This window comes from Chiloscyllium punctatum, chromosome 18 (assembly GCF_047496795.1).
Source record: "Chiloscyllium punctatum isolate Juve2018m chromosome 18, sChiPun1.3, whole genome shotgun sequence".
In the NCBI taxonomy this organism is placed as follows: domain Eukaryota; kingdom Metazoa; phylum Chordata; class Chondrichthyes; order Orectolobiformes; family Hemiscylliidae; genus Chiloscyllium; species Chiloscyllium punctatum.
Window position 1 is genome coordinate 92,928,196 of NC_092756.1, and position 21,770 is coordinate 92,949,965.

General features: G+C 46.0%; 2 protein-coding genes across 2 annotated transcripts in view; one reads left to right on the forward strand and one right to left on the reverse strand.

The window, feature by feature from the left end:
• Positions 1 to 21,770, reverse strand: part of LOC140489334 (SH3 and multiple ankyrin repeat domains protein 1-like) — a 431,419-nt gene that overhangs the window by 409,144 nt on the left and 505 nt on the right. The gene's annotated exons all lie outside the window — the stretch shown is intronic.
• The window catches only part of LOC140489335 (epidermal growth factor receptor kinase substrate 8-like protein 1), a 107,541-nt gene continuing 105,226 nt past the window's right edge, over positions 19,456 to 21,770 (forward strand). Inside the window, exon 1 of the mRNA XM_072588777.1 lies at positions 19,456 to 19,611. The gene's annotated coding sequence lies outside the window, so the exon portion shown is untranslated. The remainder of the gene's footprint in view (positions 19,612 to 21,770) is intronic.

Consider the following 21,770-nt stretch of genomic DNA (forward strand, 5'->3'; position numbering starts at 1 on the left):
TTATGATTCAATGCTTCGAAACTAACCATAACTAAAAGGTATTTTGAAGGCTGATGGTAATGTGGAGCTCTAATCAAGTCTTGACCACATAAGCTGTCAGTTTGACTGTGGGCTGCTTTTGTTACCAGCTACAGGACAAACAGCGTTCAATTACGTTAGTTGCTGAGTTAACACGATGATGGTGTTCTAAGTGTTCGCTCAGGGCTGTGAGAGTTGCTCCCCCATTCTCAGGAGACACGCACACGCACATACACACATATGTACATACACACACACAACCACATACACATACACACACACAAACGCACACACATGCACATACACACATATGTACATACACACACACAATGACATACACATGCACACACGCACAAAAACGCACACACATGCACATACACACACACACGCACGCAAATAAAGACACACACATACACACACATACACACATTCACTCACCACTGTGTATCACACTGCAGGCAACTCAATAACCTTCAAGTCCTTTTTCTATTGACAGCTGTGGCTCTGTGGGTAGAGCTCGTACTTTTACTGTCAGAAGGTCATGTGTTCAAATCCCACCTTGGAGACCCAGGAATTTAGGCTGATGCTGCCTCTGCTGGAGGTGCCTGCTTTCAGGAAAAAGAATGTTAAGCTTATACTGCTGTTCACTCTCCCAGTTGTAAGTGGAAGATTGCTATTTGTTGAAGAGTGTGGCAGTTATTGATTCATACAGAATGGAAACAGACCCTTCGGCCCAACCAGTCCATGCCGACCATTATCCCAAACTGAACTAGTCCCAGCCTGCCTGCTCCTGGCCCTCCAAACCTTTCCTATTCATGAACTTATCCAAATATCTTTTAAACATTGTAACTGAACCTGCATCCACCACTTTGTCTGGAAGTTCATTTCCACACACGAACCACTCTCTGGGTAAAAACAAAATCGCCCCCATGTCTTTTTTAAATCTTTCTCCTCTCGCCTTAAAAATACACCTTAAAAATTCTTGCAAACCCCCACCCTATGGAAGTCACACCTATCCTTCACTTACGTATATCCCTCATGATTCTATAAATCTCTGTAAGGTGACTCTTCAACCTCCTGTGCTGCAGTGAAACAAAAAAGTTCTTCCAAAATTCTGACCAATATTTATCCCTTACATAAAGTCTCCTTTGTCCCCCAGGGTTGCTCTCCCAATAGAGAGAGATGACTGGTGGTGGTTTAACTTGAGGGTCACCCACATCTCAGGTGAGGGGAGAGTTTGAGTCTTGGTGCTTTCAGCCAATACAGCAATTGGACTGATTGCAACACAAACCAAACAGAGGAGCTCGGTTGACTGGACTATGATGCAGAAGGACACCACCTTTAATTGCTCGGAGTGCAGTTAAGAGTCATCCACTCCAGATTGTAGACCAGACTAAGTATAGACAGGAGATTTCCTGACAAACCAGATTTTACGTGTGTTGTCATCATTGTTCTCTTAATCCCAGGTTTTTACTCGGGATGAACCTCAATAAAAGTTTCTGGTCAATGGTGTCCCACAGGATGTTGGTAGTGGAGGACTCAGTGATGGTAACATCACTGAATGTCAAGGGGCGGTGGTTAGATTGTCTTTTATTGGTGATGGTCATAGTGTGGCGTGAATGCAGAACGTCTGGGGTAGAGGTGCAATGTAAGACCTCTCCCAAACAGGAAGGTACAATCTTATTTCAGCTCTAGGCAATTGCAATGTAAGATATGAAGATTTAAGCATGCTGTAATAGGTGCAAAGAAACATAGGGAAGCATTCCTGCAGCAACACAGAACTCAGAGATCTGACTCCGCCAACGCTTGTGATTCCTGGTTCAATTCCACTTTTATTCTGCATCTTATAAGTTGATATTCCCTAACTAGCTAGCTTCCCACTTCAGAGAGATCAGAGGGCTAATTTCACACTTTAATATGGGCAAGTGGAGTGTGTTCATATTCGCAATGTTATTGTACACAACAAGCTGGCAAGCTATAAAACTTGATGAAATACCTGCCTTTGGGAGCACCGAGTAAGCAGTCGAGCCTCCTTGTCAAAAAGAAATTAAAAATGATTGAGTTAAACTTCGTTCATGGAGCGCTAGCTGCTTATTCTCCAAACATGCATCCACTGTGTATACACATTGGTATTAACATAGAATCTACAAACACAACTTGCATTTATATTGCGTCTTTAACATCACAAGGTGCTTTTAACATTTTTTTTACCGCTGAGTGACATGTGGAGATCTTTGGGAAAACTGCCCAAAAGCTGAAGGAAAGAGTTAGGTTTGAAAGAATGGAAAGAGAATTGGAGAGATTTGCAGATTTAAAGAGAGAATTCTAGAGCTAATGACTCCATTAGCTGCAGGCACAGTCATCAGGTCATTTGGCCCAAGTGTTCAATACTCAAGAGTCTCCAGCCCACACTTTATTCACTCTCTCAACAAGACTTTCTCTTCCTTTCTGTCTAATATGTCTATCCATTTTCTTCCTAAATACATCTACACTGTCCGTCTTAACCACCCTCTGTGGTTGTAATTCCGCATTCTCACCACTCTCTGGTAGAAAGGGTTTCTCCCGAGTTGCCTGTTGGATTTATTGGTGATTATCTGATATTCCTGGTTCGTAGTGGGTTAGGGAGAACCGTGAGTACATAAGCATTTATAACCCTCCTGTCTCACAGCTCCTTGTGAGGTGCAAACACATTTTCTCAAATGGAATAAGGTGATCCTTATTCCCCTTCTAGACTGAGGGCTAAAGGAAGGGCCTCTTGTGATGCAATGGTAGTGTCCCTACTTTCAGCCAGGAGGTTCAAGTCCCAAATTCTCCAGAGGTGTGCCATAAAATCCCCTAACAGGTTGATTTAAAAATAACTGTAGGGTTAAAGGGATCAAAGGACGTGGAGAGGAACAGGACAAGGAGGTGGATGGTCAGTCATGATCATGCTGAAGTAAGCTCAAAGGGATGAGTTGCCTACACCTACTTTCCAATGCTCCCTCATCATTTCCTTCCTGCATAATAGCATCCATTAAGCAAGTCAAGTCACCATAGGCTTATCAAATCATAAGGTTGCTTTCTTGTTAGAGAGATCCAACTGGTGGCTGTTTTAACCTGAGGGTCACCGCATCTCTGGGGAGGGGGAAGAGGTTGAGAAGGACAGTTCTTCATGGTAACCTCAGCCAGTGATGGGAATTGAACCCACGCTTCACAAACCAACTAAGCTACGCTGACTCCCCCTGGCATCCATTAAACACATTAAGCGGCCTGTAGGGTCCTTCCAACCCCTGTAATTAGTCAATCCTATCGGCCATTTTGAGCCCAGTCTATATCCTGATGAGATAGGGGTCTCTGGGCTGACTGAACCTGAATGTGAGACGTACGGCACTGGGACAGAGGAAGGAAAGAAAATCAGCAGCGTCAGAAGGATCTTAAGAGCAAGCTGGTGGAAGAATGAACTAAGACAGAACTACTAAACAAAGTCAAAAGGGCAGAGAACCGTCGCCAACTGAGTACAGAACTTGAAACTTGCTAAGCAGAGAGACACGATGTTACAGTTTTTCTTCTTGCGCTGATCAGGACACATGCAAGAATGCCAAATTTCAAATCATCACAACAATAGCTACAATAGGGGAAAAGGTGCTGATTGTTTGGCAAGTTGGTTGTAATTGGCTGAGGTGTTGCTATTCGTGAATTTGGCTCCAATTGGCTGATGCGTTGCCATGGGTGAAACAACTTTCCAGCTAATCAACTATTCCCTCCTGTAGTAGATGTATAGCTGAATAGCTGGTTTGCAATGCAGAGTGACACCAACCCACATGAGGTCAATTCCCACACTGAGTGAGGTCGCAATGAAGGAGTGTCCTCCTCAAACTAGCCCATTGCCTGAGGCATGGTGACCCTCAGGTTACGCCACCACCCATCATAACTCTCTGTGCAGTCCTATGGTCTGCTCGGATTGCATCGTTATACAACTGCCTGACATCCCAAGCAGCCTTCCCTCCTCCAGCCAGGGCTTAAAGACTCCTCCCCAACTCATTAAACTGGGGATAATGCTTGAATTTATGATTATGCCACAACATTTACAACCCTGAGCCTTCATTTGAAGAATGGCTACTGACTGAATGTTGCAGCTTAGAGAGAACATTTATCATTAGAATAACACCCTGGGCTGTTGTGTTCTGCTGCCCGATAAAATTCCATCTCCTCTGCATGATGTGAAATATGTCCACAGGTATTCAGTCCCTCCCATTCTAAGGTAAAACCATTTTGAATTTAAAAAGGCTATAAAACAGGTTGGTTTGCCTTCCTTTGATGAGGGGTTAGGTAAACCAGCAGCTGCCAATCACAGGGAAACAATGAAACTGTCACTAGCGTAGTGTTTGGCAGGTGTGGTGTTCGAGCCCAAACATGTGGCTGGCATTGCGACATGCTTATGTCATGACAACGGATCATAACATCATATCACTTCCTGACAAACGGAACTCCTAATTCAGAAGAGTCTGTCCAGGTAAAAGATGACAGAGGTTGTGAATTCAGAGAGGAATTATTGAATACCACTGCTGTAAAAGTGCCAAGGGGGCGTCAAATAGCAACCCTTCAAAGGGAGAGATGCAACTCAAACCAACTGCACTGTGAGCTCCTATGGCTACAGCAATAACAGAGTCTCTTATGGACGCCCCATAGAAAGCATTTAATTGGATATATCACGGCTTGGTATGGCTACTGCTCTGCCCAGGACTGTAAGAAACTACAGAGTTGTAAGCACAGCCCAGTCCATCACACAAACCAACCCTCCATCCATTGGCTCCATCTACATTTCCCGCTACCTCAGAAAGGCAGCCAGCATCTTCAGAGAGCCCTCCCACCCCCTGGTTATAATCTCTTCCATCAGGCAGAAGGTACAAAGGCTTAAATGCACAGACCAACAGATTCAAGAACCGTTTCTTCCCCACTGCTATTAGACTTCTGAGTGGACCTCTCAAATACTAAATCTAATGTTGACCTCGCCGTCTGTGCACCTTCTCTGCAGCTGTAACACTGTATTCCTCGCTCTGTTCTAATACCCTAATACACTTTGTATAGTATGATCTGCCTGTACTGCACACAAAACAAAACTTTTCACTGCACCTAGCCACATGCGACAATAATAAATCAAATCAAATCAATCAGGTGACTGTCTGTGTGGAGTTTGCACAGTCTCCCCGTGTCTGTGTGGGTTTCCTCCCACAGTCCAAAAATGTGCAGGTGAGGTGAATTGGCCATGCTAAGTTGCCCGTGGTGTAGGGTGAAGGGGTAAATGTAGGGGAATGGGTCTGGGTGGATTGTGCTTCGGTGGGTTGGTGTGGACTTGTTAGGCTGAAGGGCCTGTTTCCACACTGTAAGTAATCTAATCTTAATACCTCTCTAAATAGAAAAGCATTCCTATGGATTAAATACCAAACTTCAGAGATGTTCGCGTGTTACCCTTCCAGGAATATGCGGAAATAGGGGTGAAAATCAACCATAGCCCCTGGTCTGTGCATGCCAGTGGACGTATGTGCTCCTGTGGACTATGGTACTGAGAAGGTCACAGCCTGGGGATTATAGATAGACACCCTTGCACAGTAGGTGAAGGAAGACTCATCCTCACTCTGAGTCATGCAAACCAGGATTGGCAATTAGTTCATCATCAAAAAGGGGATAGGGTAAAGGCCTGTCAACTAATTTGCATCCGCAAATGTCATGAAATCAACTGCTTTACTATCAATGTCAATGTTACTAGTTAAAAATCACACAACACCAGGTTATAGTCCAACAGGTTTATTTGGAAGTACAAGCTTTTGGAGCGACGTTCCTTCATCAGGTAGCTAGTAGGGCAGGATCAGGACTTAACAGCAATTTAGGTTTGTTCAATATATCATATCAGTCGCATGACACTATGATATTGTGCTATAAATTCTGTGTCCTATGATCCTGCCCCAAACCTGGTGTTTCTGACTGGGCCCAGCATTTATTGCCCATCTCTAGTTGCCCCTTGAGAAGGTGGGGGTGAGCTGCCTGCTTGAACTTCTGCAGTCCATGTGCTGTAGGTAGACCCACAATGCCCTTACAGAGAGAATTCCAGGATTTTGACCCCGAGACTGTGAAGGAACGGCGATATATTTCCAAGTCAGAATGGTGAGTGGCTTGAAGGGGAATTTAGAGACAGTGGGGTTCCCATATATCTGCTGCCCTTGTCCTTCTAAATGGAAGTGGTCATGGGTTTGGAAGGTGCTGTTGGAAGGATCTTTGGTGAATTTCTGCAGTGCAACTTGTGGATAGTACACACTGCTGCTGCTGAGCGTCGATGGTGGAGGGAGTAGATATAGTGCTAATCAAGTGGCTGCTTTGTTCTGGATTGTATCAAGCTTCTTGAGTATTGTTGGAGCAGCCCCCATCCAGGCAAATGGGGAATATTCCATCACACGACCTATGCCTTGTAGATGGAAATTTATCTCTAAGTACATTTGGACCAGAAAAGTGTATCCCTGGGGGAAGGGATTCCTCTTAAATTAACCTTGTTCTAACCAACTGAGGGAAGGGCACGGTGGCTCAGTGGTTAGCACTGCTGTCTTGCAGCCCCAGAGACTTGGGTTCAATTCCACCCTCTGATAACAGTCTGTGTGGAGTTTGCACTTTCTCCCTGTGTCTGTGTGGGTTTCCTCCCACAGTCTAAAGATGTGCAGGTTAGGGTGGATTGGCCATGCTAAATTTCCTATTGTGTTCAGGGAGGATTGGGCTAGCCATGGGGTGGGTCTGAGTGGGATGCTTTTTGGAAGATTAGTGTGAACTTGATGGGCCACAGGGCCTGCTTCCACGTTGTGATGATTCTAACATGGTGTACAGATTCAGGCTAGCTTACCAGGAGCAATGCCAGGAAGTAGGAGTATTATGTAATGAATAAAGTGATACAGAAGCCAGGAGAGTAATAAGTAGTGACTATTGAAGATGGATGTATTGCAACTTCTATCCAGCTGGCAGTTCCATTGCTTAAAATTATGAGTTACTAAGAGAATTAAATGTGTTTAAATCAGGATTAATTCCCAACAATAAATGGCCTTTTATACCAGCACTGACTGATCACACAGCTGATACCTAAGGAGACCTCATTCCTCAAAGGCCTGCCTTTTAAGCAGAAATTGTCTATAAATTATCGACCCGTTGCTGAGCTGTAGCTGAATCAGTGTGACAGCCAACAGCTTGACATCGAAGTCAGGCTATCAGAGAGTGCTATTGATTAGTTTTGCTGTGACCTAGATAGAAAGACTTGTGTTTGTAAATCACACTCGTGCCTTTTCATGCTTTTCAAAACTGCTTGCCAATTAGTGACAATCCCATTGCTTTTTCAGCATCACATCACCATTTTCTGCCCTGCGTTTATCCCATTCCCTTTCTGAGCACCTTCCACTACTCAGGATGGGTTAGGGTATGAGTTAGTGTTCGGATTAGGATTAAGGTTAGAGTTAGGGTTAGGTTTAGGGTTTGGGTTTGGGTTAGGGTTAGGGTTAGAGTTAGGGTTAGGTTTAGGGTTTGGGTTAAGGTTTGTGTTAGGGTTAGGATTAAGGTTAGAGTTAGGGTTAGGGTTAAGGTTAGGATAAAGACAAAGACAGGGGTTAGGATTAAGGTTATGGTTATGATTAGAGTCAGGATCAGAGTTAGGATAAAGACAAGGGTTAGGATTAAGGTTAGGATTAGGGTTAGATGATGGTTAGGATGAGGATTAGGGATTGTGTTCGGGCTCGGATGAGGATTAGGGCTTGGGTTCAGGTTAGGATGAGGATTATGGTTAGAATGAGGATTAGGGTTTGGGTTAGAGTTAGGATGAAGATTAGGGTTTTGGTTATGGTTAGGGTTAGGATGAGAATTAGGGCTTGCGTTAGGGTTATGATGAGGATTAGGATTTGGGTTTTGATTAGGGTTAGGATGAGGATTAGGGTTTGAGTTAGGGTTCGGGTTAGGATGAGAATTCGGGTTAGAATAAGGATTAGGGTTTGTGTTAGGGCTAGGAAGAGGATGCAACCGATGCTTTGAGGATTTTTGCTATTGCAATGTGGTAAGTGTGGCAGCTAACCTTCACGTAGGTAGATGCCAGAAACAGGAGTGCAATATTGCTCAGATATTCTGACTCCATTTGAGTTGTTCAGAGACAGATATTGACCAGGACAGCCAGCAGGAACAGTGGTCCTCATTCAATGGCCTTCACACCCTGTACATAAGTCTGATTTTCAAACTGTTTACATGTTAATAATATAGCAGCCATACAGAGTCCCAGGTCAACATCCAAAAGAGATCTCGGCAATGCAGGGTGAAGTAAGATCAGGTGAATTGGCCACGCTAAATTGCCCGTAGTGTTAGGTAAGGGGTAGATGTAGATGTAGGGGTATGGGTGGGTTACGCTTCGGCGGGGCGGTGTGGACTTGTTGGGCCGAAGGGCCTGTTTCCACACTGTAAGTAATCTAATCTAATCTAATCTAATCACTCTCCGATGGACTGGGTGTCCTGGGCCAGGCTAACATTTACTTGCCCATCCCTCATTGCCCTTCCACAGATTGGCTTGCTGTGCCATTTCCGAGGGCAACTGAGAGTCACATGTAGGCCAGACCAGGTAAGGATGGCAGTTTCCTTCCCTGAAGTGAAGGTGATGGGTTACTAATGTGAATGAAAACCAGTCAAGATGGAAAATCCCAGCAGACCAGGTGGCAATGATAGAGAGAGAATCAGAGCATTGTGGGCCTAATCGCAAGAACACCGTGGCCTACAGTGGGATGGGTGGTCTATCACAATGTCAGGAGCTAACCACGCCATCATTCACACTTTTACCACCCTGTATGGAAAGTTTCTGACTGGGTACTATTGTGATGCCAACGGACACAGGTCATTACTTGTGAGCAGTCCAGTTGGCCTCATTAATAAGAAGCTTCCCATCATCCCAAACCTGCCAAAACAAGGTCAACGTCCAGAAGCCAGACTGAGCAGCTGGTGGGGTCAGCTCACCACCTGCTCTGAACATGTCCATGTTAGGCACGTGGTAACACTGCAGGTTACAATGTCATGGCCACCAGCCACATGCACATTGGCACCTGATACATGATCACATCCCAATCCACTTCCAGGGTGCTCCTGCCCTTCAATGCTGCCCCTGGGGTCACACTGGGTACCTCTCAGTGTATCAAAGCAGCAAGAGCACAGTGTGCTCAGGGACACAGCCCCGGCTCCTCACTCACTGTCAGAGCACTGACTCACTCACTCACTCACTTATTCACTCACTCACTTACTATCATAGCACTCACTCACTCATTGTCATAGCACTGACTGACTGACTCACTCACTCATTCACTCACTGTCATAGCATTGATTCATTCACTCACTCACTCATTCACTCACACTCACTTACTGTCATAGCACTCACTTACTGTCATAGCATTCACTCACTGTCATAGGACTCACTCACGCACTCACTCCCTCACTCACTCACTGTCATAACACTCATCCACCCTCTCCCTCACTCATTTTCATAGCACTCACTCTCTCACTGTGATAGCACTCACACACGTACACTCACACACTCACTCAATCACCCTCACATTCACTCACACGTACACTCACACGTACACTCACTCACACTCACTCATTGACTGGGAGCTGACCTGGATCCTGACAGTGTTCCTGCCTTCTTGTTGTTTTTGCTACATCACTGCTGCCATAACTTCATTCTGCCAGGAAGCTTATCACAGTCATCGGGGGGTCTCAGTCTAGTCAAGGGACATGCCCTTCTCTTAGATATCCCAGTGACACAGTGGTTAGTACTGCTGCCTCACGGGGCAGCAACCTGGGTTCGATTCCAGCCTTGGATGACTGTCTGTGTGGAGTTTGCACATTCTCCCCGTGTCTGTTTCCTCCCACAATCCAAAGGTGTGCAGGTTCGATAGATAGATAATGGGAAATATGAGGTTATGGCAATAAGGTGCTGGGTCTGGGTAGGATGCTCTTCGAAGGTTGGGTGCAAACTTGATGAGCTGAATGGCCTCTTTCCATTCTGTAGGGAATCTCTGAAAATATGCAATTCCGCCATTATTCAATTGGTTAGTATTGTATTTTCATGAAAGTGGCAGGGAGAGTAATTTCAGGCAAGTTCTTAATTAATTCCAAGATGACCTATCTTTTTTTATATGAAGTAGGGAGTGTGATATCTATGTATATCTTCAATAAATATTTTAATATCATTTATTTTAAGTTTGGACGTTTGTATTTTGAATCAGTAACAAATGGGTCTTGTTTTCTATGTATCTGAGGGGTATAATGATTCCTTTGTAAGTATTTCTGTAGCCATGGTGATCTCTGATTTAACAGCTTGTAGAGAGCTAGCTTCCAGAATGAATGGGTTTTTCCATAAGTCCAGAGAGGTTGCAACTGAATGAAGTAAATAATCTCCGATGAAAAGTCATCTAGACTCGAAATGTTAGCTTGCTCTCTCTCCATGGATGCTACCTGACCTGCTGTGATCTCCAGCATTTGTTGTTTTCAAAAGAAAAATAATTACGCATTAGGGCATTTGGTAGGAATTTCTCCAAAAAAATGCAAGTTCTTTCTCTCAGGAGCACTTTATCATTCTTACTGACATGGTGTAAGTTGTGTGACATTTTCTAGAGAAGTTATCCTGGTAATGTTTGCCATTTCTGGAAGTAATCTCTATCCCTGCCCTGTTGCTCAGTCAAAATTCAACAATTCCCTCCCTAACATCATTGTATGCGCTATTTCATTCCAAGGTTAAAATCAGCAACTCTCCACTACCTTCTCAAGGGCAACGAGGGATGGTCAATATTTATCAACCTATCCTCACATGCCCTGAATGAATAAATAAGTCATTCTCTAATATTTCAGTGTCTACTCAGTACTCACTAGTTGTGTAATGTTGGCATACAGCCAATGTTGCCCTCTTCCCCCACCTGAAACTCATTGTAATATAAGAAAGCTTTGATATTTCCTGCAATCTACGCTATCTGCTCCCAGGAATCTATGGTTTCAAAATACAGAGAAAACATCTGCATTCCTTAAATACATTCCAACCTTAAACCCACACCCAGGTATGAGTTAGGTATAAAAGATCACCAGGTGAGTCACAATATTCCATTTCAAAACGATATGACAATGTGGTTGATCGTCTCAATGGGAAAACCTACAATTTAAACAGCAGTGCCAATCTCTCATCTCTGTTGCGCCATCAAATGGGGCTTTTCATCTGATGATGCCACCTTTGGCATTGTGCCCTCCCTCTGGTGCTCACGGACCTCCAGCGAGAGTAGCGACATGATGGTATATGGTCCTCACCAATCATGATGTGATATTTCCGTGAGGGAAGCATTCTGCAGTAGGGCAGGAAGAGTCAAGGAAAATGGCACGTTGCTGGCTTTCAACTCCTGACCTCTGACGACTCTGTCTGCCCTGGCGCAGCTGGGACTGGCAGCCGCTCCCCACTTATCTCTCCACCCTGGAGGCTTCCTGCCTCCATTCCTGATTTCCCTTAATATATGCACAGTATATACAGGGAAGTGATGGTCTCTCGGCATTATCACTGACTGCTCATCCAGAGTCAAAATGTGTAGCGCTGGAAAAGCACAGCAGGTCAGACAGCATCCGAGGAGCAGGAAAGTCAACATTTCGGGCCTAAGCCGTTTCACTAGGAATGTGATGAAGGGCTTTTGCCCAAAATGTCAATTTTCCTGCTCCTCGGATGTTGCCTGACCTGTGTGCTTTTCCAGCACCACTCTGATCTAAACTCTGGCATCAGAGGCTGCTCCTGTCTTAAGATGCTCAATGGGCTGAGCAGCTACAGAAAAACCTACAAATAATTACACCCCTCAGAACCTAGAAAACAAAACCCATTTGTAATTGATTCAAAATTCAAACTTAAATTGTTTTAACTCATTCACGGGATGAGGGCGTCTCTAGCTAGGGCAGTATTTACTCCCCAACCTTAATTACCCAGAGGGCAGTTAAGAATCAATCACGTTTTGTGGGACTGGAGTCACGTGTAGGCCAGACCAGGTCAGCTTGGCAGTTTCCTTCTCTCGAGGGCATTAGTGAGCTTGATGCGTTTTTCCAACAGTGGATTCATGGTCATCATTAGACTCTTAATTCCAGATTTTCATTGAATTCAAATTCCACCATGGCAGGATTCAAAGCTGGGTCCCCAGAATGTTATCTGGGTCTCTGCATTAGCAGGAAGTGAGGGCTGCAGAGATTAGAGTCAAGAGTGTGGTGCTTGGAAAGCGCAGCAGGTCAGGCAGCATCCGAGGAGCAGGAGAATCGACATTTCAGGCATAAGCCCTTCATCACATTCCTGGTGAAACGGCTTATGCCCGAAATATTGACTTTCCTGCTCCTCGGATGCTGTCTGACCTGCTGTGCTTTTCCAGCGCTACACATTTTGACTCTGGATGAGCAGTCAGTGATAATGCCGAGAGACCATCACTTCCCTGTATATACTGTGCATATATTAAGGGAAATCATGACCTAGAGGTATTATCTAGTTAGCACTGCTGCCTCACAGTACCAGGGACCTGGGTTCAATTCCAGCCTCTGTGTGGAGTTTGCATGTTCTCCCCGCATCTGCATTAGGTTTCCTCCGGGTGCTCCGGTTTCCTCTCACAGTCCAAAGGTGTGAAGGCCTGTTGGTAGGTGATGGGAAATGTGAGGTTATGGCAATAAGGAGCTGTGTCTGGGCAGGCTGCTCTTCGAAGGTTGGGAGCAGATTCAATGGGCTGAATGGCCTCTTTCCATTCTGTAGGGAATCTCTGAAAATATGTATTTCTGCCATTATTCAAATTGGTTAGTATTGTATTTTCATGAAAGTGGCAGGGAGAGTAATTTCAGGCAAGTTCTTAATTAATTCTAAGGTGACCTATCTTTTTTTATATGAAGTAGGGAGCATGATCTCTAGCCTCCACCACTTCCTCTGGCAGCTCATTCCATAGACACACCACCCTCTGCGTGGAAACGTTGCCCCTTCGGTCCCTTTTAAATCTTTCCCCATCTCACCTTAAACCTATGCCCTCTAGTTCTGGAATCCCCCACCCCAGGGAAAAGACCTTGTCTATTTCCTGTATCTATGCCTCTCATGTTCTTTGCTGTCCACTAGGATGCTCTTCAGAGGGTCAGTGTGGACTCAATGGGCTGAATGGCCTGATTCCACACTGTGGGGGATGCTATGGTTCACGTTATTGCCCCTGAGATGGAGCAGGATATGTGCAGCCACAGTGCTGTTAGGGAGTGCACCGATAAATTCCCTCATAAAGATTGTGCAACCGAAATGTTTATGTCAGGAATGTCCTCACGGGGACCAGCAGTGCCAACACACACCTCACCGTCTGACCGAAGCACCGTTTAAATTTTTCTGAGTTGCTTCACTAGGAAATCAGATGATATTTTTAGCTTTCTGCTTTACATCAGACGCAATTTCCTTCACCATTATTATTGTGGCTAAAATATACTCTTGCCTCTGAGTCTGAACATTGTGGTTTTGAGTCCCAGCTCAGAGACTTACTCCATATAATCTGGGTTGCTCTCCAGTGCATTGTTGGAGATGCTATCTTTCAGATGAACAGTTAGACCAATGTTTGTCCTGACACTGTGTACAGGCGGGTGGGAGGTAATCTGCCCCCTGCTGTACAGGGTCAGTGGCCCCAGTCAGCATCATTAAAAGGTGCATTCTCACCCCATTATCGCATTGCTGTCTATGCACAATAGTCCTGCCACGTGAGCTGCTAGATAAATGCAAGCTCTTTCTCTTCTTTCCTTTCCAAATTGGCAAAAGCAGGAGACTTATAGATAATGTCTTTTTAATCGCTTCACAGGACGTTGGCATCGCTGGCTAGACCCAGCATTTATTGCCCATCCCTAATTGCCCAGAGGGCAGGTAAGTGTCAACCACATTGCGGTGGGTCTGGAGTCACATGTAGGCCTGACCAGGTAGGGACAGCAGATTTCCTTCCCGCAAGGACACTAGTGAACCAGATGGGATTGCCCCTGACAATTGGTTTCATGGTCATCGTCAGACTCTTAATTGCTGATATTTATTAAATTCACATTCCACATCACATTCACATCAAATTCAAATTTACATTCCACCATCTGCCATGGCAGGTCCTCAGAACATTACCAGGGTCTCTGGATTAATTATGTCATGAAAATATCATTAGGCCATCAAATAATGGGCAGCCAATCAGTTACTATCCATTTTGCACCTTTGGCAGGTGTTTAAAGCTATACCCAGGGCATCTTTCATTGGAGAGTAACTCACCTCACGACTCCTCAAAGCCTGTCCATCATCTACAAGACACAAGTCAGGAATGTGAGGGAGTACTCCCCGCTTGCCTGGATGGGTGCAGTTCCAACAACACTCAAGATTATCAACACCATCTAGGACAAAGCAGCCCCAACTCGATTGGCACCACATCCCTTCCCTCCAACTCAGTTGCAGTAGTGTGTACCATCTACAAGATGCACCACAGAAATTCACCAAGACTCCTTAGACAGCGCCTTCCAATCCAGCAATCTCTACCATCTAGAAGAACCAGGGCAGGAGATACATGAGAAGACCACCACTCCCGAGTTCCCCTTCAAGCCAAAAGCCATCTTGCCTTGAAAACAATTTGCCATTTCTTCATTGTCACTGGGTCAAAGTGACTGTAAGTCTCTCCCTAACAGCACTGAGGGTGTTCCGACACACCATGGACTGTTGTAGACAACAGCTTATCACCACCTTCTCCAGGGTAATTAGGAAGAATGTTGGCCCAACCAGGAATGGTCAGATAGGGTAAAGAGACAGGGCCTTTTCCCTGGGGTTGGGGAGTCCAGAACTAGAGGGCATAGGTTCAGGGTGAAAGGGGAAAGATTTAAAAGGGACCCAATGGGGCAACGTTTCATGCAGAGGGTGGTACGTGTATGGAATGAGTTGCCAGAGGAAGTGGTGGAGGCTGGTACAATTACAACATTAAAAAGGCATCTGGGTGGGTATATGAATAGGAAGGGTTTCGAGGGATATGGGTCAAATGCAGGCAAATGGGTCCAGATTAGGTTGGGAATATATAGGCAGCATGGACAAGTTGTACCGAAGGGTCTGTTTCCGTGCTATGACTCTTTGACTAAATCCTATAAACAAATCAAACAAGGTGTTGAAATTTGATCAAAGGAACCTGTGGGTCCCACGCACGGTGAAATCTGATCATTGAAGGTGTTGTTGCTTCACTTGTACAAATACCTGATTGTCACTTTGGTTAGACTCTGATGATCAGCTATGTTCAGTGGTCAGAGGCAGACTGGAATATAATGCTAATAGTCCAGGGGCAAAAGTGCAGGAGAGATTTGAACACCAGGATGAGAATTTTAAATCCAAGATGTTGCTGAACCAAGAGCTGATGTAAGTCAGTGAACACAGGATGGATGAGTGGTGTGGGTGAAGACATACAAGGCACTGGAGGATGGGGAATGGACTCAGGTTTATCGGTATTGGGAAATGGGAGGCTGGTCAGAAAACTCTCCATCTCCTTCTGCTTTTTCTGTCACTTTCTGTAGCCTGGTTCTCCCTGTACACACCTGCCCCAATCCACTCTTTGCTCTTCTAGCCTTTATCAGAATATTCTATGACTGTTTCATCTCCAATGTTGACGTTCCATGCTCTCACTGTGGACATGTGGAAGGTGAAGGCTTATTATTGCTACAGAGACCCGGATAATGTGTTTGCGACCCAGGTTCAAATCCTGCCGCGGCAGATGGTGGAATTACAATCCAATAAAAACCCGGAACTAATGCTGACCTTGAAACCAATAAGGGGAATATTGGGAGGAAATGGATCTGGCACACTTGCTTCAGGGAAGGAGATGGATGTCCACACCTGGTCTGACCTACATGTGACTCCAGACCCACAGCAACGTGGTTGATTCTTAACTGCCCTCTGGGGAATAAATGCAGTCCTAGCCAACAACACTCACAAAAGAAGCAATTTGATGGGCTGAATGGTCTATTTTTTGCTCCCATGTCTTAATGTCTCTCTGAATTCTTGCCATCCAGAATTCTCCTGTGTGAATACCGTTTATTTGCTGCCCTGATCTCGTCCACGGAAAACATTTTCTCTTTATCTACCCAAACTAAAAACTCTTCACACAATTTCAAATACCTCTGTCAGATCAGTCCTTGGCTTTGTCTTAATAAAGAGCTGCAGTCTAATCAATCTCTGTCTTTGTAATTTCTCAATTCTGGGATCATCTTTTGTAAATTCTCTCTCTTCGATATCACCTCTGTCTCTCCATCTCCCTGTCCCTCTCTCCCTCTCTGTCTTGCAATCTCTTTACAGCACAGATGGCACTGTGGCTCAATGGTTAGCTCTGCAGCCTCACAGCGGACCTGGGTTTGATTCCAGCCTCGGGTAACTGTGTGGAGTTTGCACATTCTCACCGTGTCTGTGTGGGTTTCCTCCGGGTGCTCCAGTTTCCTCCCACAGTCTAAATATGTGCAGCACAGGTGAATTGGCCACGCTAAGTTACCCATAGTGCTCAGGGATGAATAGGTTAGGGACATCAGTCAGGGATTAAATGTAGATGAATGGGTTTGGGTAGGCTACTCTTCAGAGGGTCAGTGTGGACCTGTTGGGCCGAATGGCCTCTTTCCACACTGTAGGGATTCTAATGCATTCTTCCATTTTTCACTTCTCACTTTCTCTCTCTCTCTCACACACACACACACACACACACAATCTGATTTATTGTCCATTTCTGTTGAATTTGCACGCAGCACCAAATATTTCTGAGTCCCACACCCTTCAAGTGGAGACAGTAACTCCTGATATCCAAGTTGCATCATGTACAAAGAATTCCACAGCAGGTTCTGTGACCTACTCCCTTTCCAAACATGCACGCTTGACGTCTGCATGTAAACATTTAGCACATGGAACAATGTCAATTCCCTCTGTGCGTCCAATTAGCACTCAAGTACTTTGCTGCTTCCCATTCGCCCAGTCTCCCGTGGAGGGGGTGAATCATGCACAGTTACCAGTCAAAGGACCCCAGAAATGCCAATGGTACATTCTCCGTATCTGCCTGGGGTATTCCATCAAACCATAAGCTGTAGACGTAGGCCATTTGACCCATCGAGTCTGCTCTGCCATTCAATGAGAGGGATGTTGTGAAACTTGAAAGGATTCAGAACTGATTTACAAGGATGTTGCCAGGGTTGGAGGGTTTGAGCTATAGGGAGAGGCTGAATAGGCTGGGCCTGTTTTCTTTGGAGCGTCGGGGATGAGGGGTGATCTTATAGAGGTTTATAAAATCATGGGGGGGCATAGATAGGATAAATAGACAAGGTTTTTTTCCCCCACGGTTGGAGGAGTCCAGAACTAGAGGGCATAGGTTTAGGGTGAGAGGGGAAAAATTTAAAAGGGACCTAAGGGGACTTTTTCATACAGAGGGTGGTACGTGAATGGAATGAGCTGCCAGAGGATGTGGTGGAGGCTAGTACAATTGCAACATTTAAAAGCCATCTGGATGGATACAGGAATAGGAAGGGTTCAGAAAGATATGGGCCAAGTGCTGGCAAGTGGGACTAGATTAATTTAGGATATCTGGTCGGCATGAAAAAGTTGGACCGAAGGGTCTGTTTCCGTGCTGTACATCTCTATGACTCTATGAGATAGCAACTGATCTGATAATCCTTAACTCCACTTTTCTGCCTTTCCCCCCATAACCCTTCATACCCACCCTGGTTAGAAATCTATCTCGGCCTCCAATGCAATAAATGACCCAATGCTCTGCAATAAAGAATTCCACAAATTCCACCAGGGAAAGGCATCACTTGATCTCCGTCTCCACCTTGAAACCAGTCTTCAATCTACAAGAGGAATCTCCGCCAGGATTCCCAGTTTTGTTTTCCTTTAAAAAGTATTCATGAGAGTGACGTGGGCCTGGCTGGGCCAGAATTTATTGCCCGTCCTCAATTGCCCTGGAGATGCCCTTTGAAGCTTTGCGGTCCTTGGGGTAGACCTAGCAGTGAGCAGGAGTGACAGGTGGACATCACCATCCCCACTTGCCCAGGAATGCGGCCGTTAAGTCTAATGGCCTTAAAGCAATCATAAAGTAGGTTTCCCCCGAATCGTGCCAGGCAAGTGGCATTTCAACGTGACAGAGAGACTGGAGACAGAGAGGGGGAGAGAGAAAAAGATGGATTTTTCTGCATCAAGCTGGGATGATTGAGGGGAGAGTGGGATGGGGAAGTGGGAGGTGGTTGAGATTTGAGGGGAGCTTTGTGGGCGCGTGTCATTTAAATAACTCTCTTTTCGCTTTTCAGTAATCTCAGTAACCAAGGGCGTTAAAGAAAGGAAGGCAAGGATACAGCCCATGTAGGGGGGGTACGATGAGTCTTGATGGAGCCTGAGCTGAGGGATTGGGTGAAGTGCATGGTCTATGCGGGTGGGGGTGGATGAGAGGTTTGAGTCTGAAATGGCAGAATGGTTCCAGCCCAGGAAGAGGCCATTCAATCCATCAAATCAGTGCTGGCTCTCTCGCAAGAACAGCTCCCCCACCCTTCCTCCATTTCAGCAAATTGAAATCCAGCATCAAATCTCACACTCATCTCGTCAGGCCTGGCTCAGAGCAGAAGGACCGAGGGATTAAGTGGGGATGGTGCTACGAAAATGAAGGAGTAACTGCCCGAGTATTTGACTGGGGGGGGTTCTAAATGGGGAGGGAGTAATCAGCGGGGTGTTGGAGTTTGTGGGAAGTGGAATAAAACTCGGACTGGCAAAGCAGGCATCCGTACGCCAAGTATGTAAACTCCAGGTCGTTAACAAACTCTCTGGCTGCAGACACCCCTAGATCCTAACTCGGGATAGAAAACACAAGAGGAGAACTTTCACCGACGAGGGACGCGATCCCAACAGGAATATCCGGGAGAGATGACTTTTTTTTCCCTCTCGCCCATTGCCAGCACCCTGAGCTCCGAGTTCAGATTCTAATGTAGGGCGTGTGTGAGACGTGAATCGACAAAAAATAAAGTGACTTTTTTCACAGGGTGACGGGGTAGGATTTTAGCAAGGTGGTGTCCAGACCTGTGTCTCATCACAAGACGTGACAGTGCAAGCTGTGCTGACTCTGTTTATGAATAAACAAAGAAAGAGCAAGAGCTACCACTTTATAAGAAGGACAAACAGTCCTTCACAGACTCACTCCCCAGCCTGTTGGTTAATATTAAACCCGCCGACAAAGTTTACAGCGTTTCCTGAGCCTTCGATTTCAGAATCCAATGGACTGACAGGGATAGAGTTCCCAGGGAACCTGAAACTGTAGGATTTTTCAGGAGAGAGAGAGAGAGAGAGAGAGGTGACTCACAAAATGGAGATGGGCGTGGATTTCTGTCTTGACTTGTGAGGTCAGTGCTGTGTCCACACCCTCTTTCATGAACACAAAAAAAGGTGTACACAGCACACAGTCAGAATTAGACAGAGCTACCTGCAGGGTGAGAGACACCTGGGACTCGTTCGGTCAAAGTTGCTGCTGCTTTTTGTGGATTTTATTGAAGCGCTGAAGGATTGGATCATTTATTGTAAGTGTGTCTTCGCTCATTTTAATCACACAGTGTTGTGTTTGTACCTGGTTAACAAACTGGGTAAGATGTCCTGTCAACAAACCCGTCCCCAAAAATGTGCAGGATTGGGGAGTGGTGTGGTTAACCACCCACACGATGCCACTTACTTGGCATCATGGGAATGAAGCTGAAAATGTGTTGCTGGAAAAGCGCAGCAGGTCAGGCAGCATCCAAGGAGCAGGAGGATCCTGAAGAAGGGCTCATGCCCGAAACGTCGACTCTCCTGCTCCTTGGATGCTGCCTGACCTGCTGCGCTTTTCCAGCAACACATTTTCAGCTCTGATCTCCAGCATCCTGCAGTCCTCACTTTATCATGAGATGAATGCAGGCCAGAAGGAGGCCATTCAGCCTGATGTAACTGTGCTGGCTCTTCCCTGGCCTTTTTACCATCAACCTTCTCTCTCTCTCTCTCTCTCTCTCTGGAGGACTTTATCCAGTTTCATCAACTCCCTACAGTGTGGAAACAGGCCATTTAGCCCAATAACTCCACACCAACTCTCCAAAAGCCAAGCCACCCAGACTCAACCCCTTACCTGAGCCCTATAACCTTGCATCTCCCATGGCTAACCCACTTAGCCTGCACATCCCTGAACACAATTTAGCATGGCCAATCCACCATCACCTGCACATCTTTAGATTGTGGGAGGAAACTGGAGCACCCAGAGGAAACCCACATAGACACAGGGAGAATGTGCCAACCCCACACAGACAGTCTTTTTGGAATCCTGGACTTCCTTGGCTTGATTCTCTCATTGAGTCATAGAGATGTACAGAACAGAAACAGACTCTTTAATCCAACTGTGTAAAAATCCTCCCTCCTTGTGATGCTGTCACACCCACTCTCAACACTCCCATGTCTCTGAGAGTTTTGCCAACTACCCCCCCCTCCCCCGCCCCTCCCCCCCCCCCCCCCCCCACCCCAGATGCTTTGGGGATTTTGAGCACCTCGATCAGATCTCCCCTCAGCTTGTCCACACACTAACTGCCCATGCATCGGACCTTCCCAGCATTCCTGCCTGCCGCCATCCTCCCAGTCTGTTACTGTCACGTCTCCTTCCCAGAATGCAGCACACAGACATCACGGTGGACTGCCCGCTACCTGTCCCATGTTTACAATTTCCTCACAGCAGCCGAGAGATGAAGGATGGAGGTGAGAGTGGGAGGAGGCAGGATATCTTTCGCCCCGTTAAATCGGTCATACATGTCACCCATGTGATGGTACCTGGGAGGACACCTACCCACTTATCATCCTGACTTGGAATTTTACCGCCATTCCTGCAGTGTCGCTCGGTAAAAATCCTAAAACTCCCTCCTTACTGGCTTGCTCTTCAGAGTGTCAGCATAGACTTGTTGGGCCGAATGGCCTGTTTCCACGCTGTAGAGTTTCTATTCTCTGGAGAAAGTGAGGACTGCAGATGCTGGAGAGTCAGAGTCAAAACGTGTGGCCCCTGAAGAAGGGCTTACACCCGAAACGTAAACTCTCCTGCCCCTCGGACGCTGCCTGACCTGCTGTGCTTTTCCAGCGCCAAACTTTCTGGATTCTATTCTCGGAGCTCTCTGGGTGCCCCCACCTCACTTGGACTGCGGTGGTCCAGTAAGGCAGCTCACCACCACCCTACCCAAGGGACAATTAGGGATGGATCATACAGGTGATGACATCACCCTCTGAACTACTGTCATTACCCGGTTAGTTCAGTTGGCTGGCCAGCTGCTTTGCAGTGCAGAGTGACACCAGCGGGAGACAATGGCTTAGTGGCATTGTCACTGGACTGTCCATTCAGAAACTCAGCTTGGGGCTTGGGTTTGAATCCCATCACGGCAATGGTGGAATTTGAATTCAATGAAGCATCTGGAATTAAGGCTGTAATGATGATCATGAATCCATTGTCAATTGTCAGGGGGAGAAAAGTCCGTCTGGTTCGCTAATGCCCTTTAGGGAAGGAAGCTGCCATTCTCACCTGGTCTAGCCTACATGTGACTCCCAACCCAAAGCAATGTGGGGTTGACTCTGGGTAATTAGGGATGAGTAATCAATGTTGGCCTAGCAAGAGATGCCCAAAACAGCTTCTATTCCCACCCCAGCTGAGGACATCATTGACAATCTGCCTAGTGCAACC